The sequence below is a fragment of the Monopterus albus genome, unplaced genomic scaffold, assembly GCF_001952655.1.
Source record: "Monopterus albus unplaced genomic scaffold, M_albus_1.0 scaffold20.1, whole genome shotgun sequence".
Lineage (NCBI taxonomy): Eukaryota > Metazoa > Chordata > Actinopteri > Synbranchiformes > Synbranchidae > Monopterus > Monopterus albus.
Window position 1 is genome coordinate 2,789,590 of NW_018127900.1, and position 6,427 is coordinate 2,796,016.

Here is a 6,427-nt window from a genome sequence, read left to right on the forward strand (position 1 = left end):
AAATAACTAGATAGCTAAATCGAAATTCCAACTTATCTATGTCGAAATTCCTACATAGCTCAAAGTATCTTGACGTAAGCCTGTCAACTGGAAGTAGTTATTCTTCTTCCTGTTTTTGTCACGGAGACTGAGAGCTAATGCTACAGCACCTTTCACACCACACAGTTCAGATAGATGCAACAATTGAAGATTATTTTAGGCGTGTGTTCTCAAATAAGGAGATTTTAGTGGTTTTACAAGAATCGCATAATATAAAACTAAGCCTCCGGACCCTGGAAAGAAAGTGTTTGTCAGGTTTGCCCAGCTGCACCTGCCTCTCTCACTTCTCTCCCTCTATTTTAGCTCTCTTACCCCTGATTTCTTTATCTGACACACCTGCTTCACGTCCCCTGAATCACCACCAGCTGCACCTGATTAGTTCTTCCTATTTATACCGTGCTCATCGTCTACTTCCCTGCTAGTTCTTTCTATACTCTAGCCCGTTTCTATGCTGATCATTTATTTTGTCCACTATATGTATTTGCTCACGCTCTTCATCCCAGCTCCATTCCTGCCTTGTGCCCCGTGTCTTATCTTCCCAGCCGCTATCGCTCCTCCGGACCACGGACCTCCTCAACTCCACATCACTCCACCACGCAGGTCGATGCACAGTCTCCCATTAACTGTTTCTGTGACTTTGTCCCCTCAACAACCAACCACCACAACCAGTCCAGGAGTGAATCATAGCGTCCGCAGCCCGGCCTCCTCCTTATCATCTCATCACTGACTGTATGTTTTCCATGACTGCCGCTCGACACCCAGTTCTGCTCCTTATTCCTTCACCTGGTTGTACACATATTTATCATCACTGTAAATAAATAGAGCACTTCTTGCACCGAAGTCAGCTACCTGGGTCCGTCATTTTTTACTCGCTCACCTCCCTACCAGAGCGTTCCTAACATTTTCCATGTAAAAATGACAAGTATTTACTTGTTGCAGCTTCTCAAATATGAGTATGTGCTGCTTTTCTTTTAATTTTATAATAACAAACTGAATATTTTGTGGTTATTGACTTGTGGTTATTTAAATGTGTTACCTTTTGCTCATGCACATTTTCATTCATTTCTGATGTTATAGACAATATCATCAGCAAACCAATCAGGAAATAAACAGCAGGTAATTGATAATAAAATTAATTATAAGTTGCACTATTGGTAGGCACTCTAGAACAGCTACTGTAACTATGCAACAGTCTCTGTTACACTTCTTCTCTGCAGTGTTTTCTAAATTGATAATTAATAGAGACAGTATAACCGTATCAAAACCAGTCTATCAGTAATGATGCTGCTCTTATTACTAGCCACTGTATGATCTCGCAAGCAATTAGATAGTAAAAAAAAAATTACCTGAACATTAAAAGAGAAAGTGTTTTGAAACACATATTACTATTAAATCTGAATAACAAGTTGTAACTATGCACATTTTACAGTTTCTAAATGAGCAGATGAGATGCAGTCCCCTTTTCTCAGTAACAAAAAAAATATTTTGTCTGTTTTCCTCCGATAGCACTGAGAAACTCTCCAGAGTCTCCTGAATGTTTCTAGTCTAGGAACAAATGACCAATTTCCACTGTAAGGAATTACTGTAAATGCAACTTTGGGCTTGTTAAAAATGGAACATCCACCACATCTACCTTTGTTAATCACAAATAGGATATGAGGGAAATTATGACACCATCCATTATCTTCCATTTCTCGTAAATTACTGCACTGTGTCTACATGAGCGGAAAACACAGCAGAGAATCACCCAGTGGGCACAAAGACAAAGTATCCTTCCATCCATTATCTATTCTGCTTATCCTGCAGAGGGTTGCAGGGGTGTTAATCACAGCTACCAGTGGACGAGATGCAGGGTACACCTAGGACAGGTTGCCAGTTTATCACAGGGCAGACACATAGACAGACAACCGTGCACACTAATATTCACACCTACATGCATTTTAGAGTCACCTATCACCTGCATGTCTTTGGACTGTGGGAGGAAGCCACTGCATCAAAAGCAAACCCACCCAGGCACTGGGAGAACATGCATACTCCACTCAGACAGGCCCCCGTCGGCTGTGAAGTTCAAAACCAGAATCTTCTTGGTGCTGAGCTGGCATTGCTAATCACTGCACCACCATGCCACCCAAGCCAAAATATTTAATATTAATACAATCAAACAATACGCTCAATTAATACAAAGAAATACTGTAGTTGCTGTAATTTTTTTGTATTTCAGGGAATACACACTTTGTTGTGGAGCGTTAGATCAGATCAGAACTGATAAAAAGAAGAAAATCCCACAGGAAAGACCAAAAATATACAGTAATATAATATGATAATAACAAAATAATGGTCTTATGGCCATGTTCAGAACATATTATAAGAAGATTTTGGTTCATTAAAGAAATACTGTATTTTAACACTTTAGATTACAGTGTATACATTAAATTCACCACTCTCTTATCTGTCCATCAAATAGTGATACAGCCAGTAACTGGTCACCAGCATAAAAACTGGAAGCAGGAGGAACAGCTAGGTAAAAAAAAATCTGCCTACCAGCACCTCTGATGCATAAACTAATAAATTCAGAGTTGCCATCAGACTGAGCCAGGCTAGCTGATTCTTCCTGTTTCCAGTCTTTTTGCTAAGCTAAGCTAACCAGAAAAAAGGTGAATGTGTCCATCCATTATTTATACCGCTCCTATAGTTGTTGTTGACAGACTTTCGGTTGCATGGCATTTTCCTCTGCTGTGTTTTAGTATCTCCAGCCGTGCATATTGTGTTGTTTCTTGTCCATAACAAAATGCAGTCGAGTGACCCTTTGGTCATAGATCATAGGCTGCCATGAAAGAATGTAACTAAAGTTGACCTTTCTGTTTAAAAGCAGTGAGTCAAATAAACAACAATAAAAGGTGAAGATCAGCTGTAAATTTTACATTGAGAATCTGTGAAGCAGTATTGGATAATAAATGTACTGATGTTACAAATCATAAAAGGATGAGAAATACACAGTGCATTTTGGGGAGAAACACTTTGCAGAGCAAGAATTTGTATAAGAGGCACCGTGTATATAGGAGTTATAGTCATATTTCTATGTGGAGAACCAACAGAAGAGAGGAAAGGAGACAGACAGAGGTGTGCGTTGTGAAAGGTCAGGATCTCTGCAGTGCTGTTTGATCGCTTTGCCTTTTTTATCTCTCACACTGTGACTGGTGCCACAGATTCAAACAGATTTTCAGATGTGGCCTCTGACAAAAAGCACACACACTCACACTGCAAATCTCTCTCATCTGACACCTTTTCCATAGTGCTTCAAGGCTGCTGTAGTCGGTACATGAGATTCAGACTTTCAAGCTTTGCTCATTTGCCTTCTTTCTGGCGGAGCTGAGATTTTTAATGCCAGGAATCAAACATAGCAGCTCAGCAATTTAAAGCACTTAGTTAGCATTGATCTCCATGACTGAGCTTTCACATTTAGTGTGTTAAAGTTTGGATCTTGGCTTGTTAGACCTGTTGGATCTCCAGAGTCTCTCAGAGAAACTTGTCAGCAGTGTTGGCCTTGTTGTTTTGGGTAGTTCAACTGCATTATGGGAGCTGTGATGGCTGCTCTGTCTGTGGAGGCCAGGAGGCGCCTCTCTCGGCCCAGCTGCCTCTCTCACTGTTGCAGCCAGGTACCATCGCTCAGGTAAGGCTCTAGTATGGTTTCACCTCCCCACAATTAACTGTGTCTTCAGTTGTTGTCTACTTATTCAATCCATCCATTTCTCTGTTTATCACTCATTTCTTCTCTCATTTCCTCTCATTAAAATGCTTATTCACCGTGCTGAGCAGGAATTCAACATAATATAGTATAAGCAATAGCATAATATCAGTGTCAGTCATTTGGAACAATAGAGTCTTATTTTGTGATAAGTAGACAGCGCTGTCACTGTTTGTACTATATATCCCCAAATTTACCTTTTAGCTAAACAGTTTGATCAGTTCTGTGAAACTAAGTACTACTACTGCAGAACAGTTTTGTGAAACTTGTACCCCATTGAGTATTTCACTTTTATGCTACTTTATACAGGTGCTTCAATACATTTCAGTTATTGTCCTTTTTACTCCACTGTGTTTATGCAACAGCTGTGGTTTACTTACAAAACTAAAAAAAAAAATATAGGACATTGATGTATTTCTATATATACATGCATATTATGTATATAAAGTAGTAACATTAGTATATACTGTATGTAATATTAGCTTCACCTCAGCCACTTGAAACACACATATGCTGTTTACATGCGCTGACAATAATAACTTAATAATATATATGAAAATTTTTATTGCTAGTATATTTACAAGTTAGTTTTGAATGTAGGAATTTTTACTTGTTACTGAGTAGTTTACATCTTGTTAATACGACTTTACAGCACTAAAAGTACATCAATACTTCATCCACCACTGTAAAATACCTCAGTACCTCAATTACAGATGGCAGGTTTTAAATGTCAGAATGTAATGTTTTCTCAAATTGGTTCCAGGTTGAATTCCTCTCATGTTACTTTTGTCAGTGAAGAATAAGGTAAATGAGAATAAAGTCCATGATGCTACGAATGCCTCTACACACGTTTGTGTCACTTCAGCATGTCTTCCTCTCTGACTGTAGTGAAGACTGATGTTTGCTGATGTGTCTTACTGAGAGGAAACGATCCTCTCTCCATATTTACTGACTGTTGTGTCAGCAGGCAGCCTACCTTTTAAAAACCGGTTAGTGTCCTAATGGCCTGCCCAGAGGAACCAGCACACACACACAACAAAATACACACACTTGCTATGCTAGCATCAGTATGCAAGAGAACAACCGCACATTCTTATCTGAAGCATAAGTAAGCACTAAGATATTGACGTGCATGGTGTATTGTGTGTGTGCATGTGTTTTTTTGTGTGTGAATGCAGCTCTCATCTACAAAGTGGTAACTAAAATGTAAATCTGGCCTTCAGAGTGATTCTTCCACTGTTAAGGCAGACACCACAGACTCACGTTTAAGGAGTAGGAACAGTAAAGATTGAAAACACATTTGTGATTTTATGATTCATTGTTGATTTAGATTTTTCTGGTAAAATGTAAGAACTGGAGAAAAGAGGACAAAGCTACACTACCACCACCACAAAGGTATTGATCACTCTCACTCTGGCCTCCCATCTGTGTCTCCTATCTCCAACCAAGTCAATGCATTAACACACACACACTCACACACACACAGCTCCATTCCCCATCTTATCTTGATGCATTAGCAAGTGCAGAGTCATCGGTTATCCTCTTTTGACCTGCTAAACACACACACACCCATATTTATACACACTCCAGCTCACACACTGTAACAGTATTTTTCCATGTTATGTATGGCTATAGCAGGGAGGGTCATAGAGATGTTCTGGTGATAGTATGGGCTCCACCAGCAGGAGGACTGTGATAGTTGGCTTGTTAGAATCGTTGATGGATTATGGGCCCAGGACCCCTACACCCGAGCCTGTGTATCGAGCAATTGCGAACTCTTTTTGGTACAAAGTCAATCAAACGATGTACAATGAGACACAGAATAACCACAGAGATGCAAAATGACACACATCGTGACTTAAAAGTGATATAAAATGACCACAGAGTTCAAGACAAGATGGCAAAAGATGAGACTTAAACAGCTCAAATGAGATGCAAAACTGGGTCTGGGTGTCTTGCTCCTGTAGTGAGGGAGGGGGCATTTTACATCTGCATCGTGGAGCCCATTGTCTCAGGATCTGTCCATAGCTGGAGGATATTTGGAGTTGCAAATAGCACCTTTTTATTGATATTATTCCATATTAGAATATTTAATTAGATTTTATTTCACAGCTAATTAGTTGCAATATCTGGGGCTTCAAATGTGACTCCTTTTTGCTCATTTTATGAATGTGTCCCTCTGCTTTAAAAGTGTGCTGCAGTCTGACCCCCCATTCAAAGATTTCTAAACTTGTCTCTAGATCTGTGAGGAAAATATGGTGAGGTGAAGAGGTGGATGTGGTGAAGACAGACAGGACAGTCTGTAGCGGAAAGAGCAGAGGGGGAGAGAAAGTCTGCGGTTGGCCAAAGTTATGGAATGACAGAGGAGATGGAGGGAGGAGGAGGAGGAGGAGACGGCGAGCTCCGGGGCGTAAAAGCAAATCAGATGGACAGACAGAGAAAAGGAGGAATGCAGTGGAGTAAGGAGAGACCATAAGACTTAAGGTGGACAGGAGACTTCAGTTTTAAACCTCAGCTGGTCCAAGCACTGAGTGAGTGAGTCAAAGGGGCAAAAGTTGCAACTAAAAGCAGCAACAGATAAATTCAGGAAGCCACAGAGAGTGGGGAGTGATGGAAAATCTGCAGAGGAGGTAGACAACGGGG

General features: G+C 40.3%; 1 protein-coding gene across 3 annotated transcripts in view; it reads left to right on the forward strand.

Moving 5' to 3' along the window:
- The window catches only part of kcnip3b (Kv channel interacting protein 3b, calsenilin), a 42,180-nt gene that overhangs the window by 21,274 nt on the left and 14,479 nt on the right, over positions 1-6,427 (forward strand). The window lies entirely within an intron of this gene.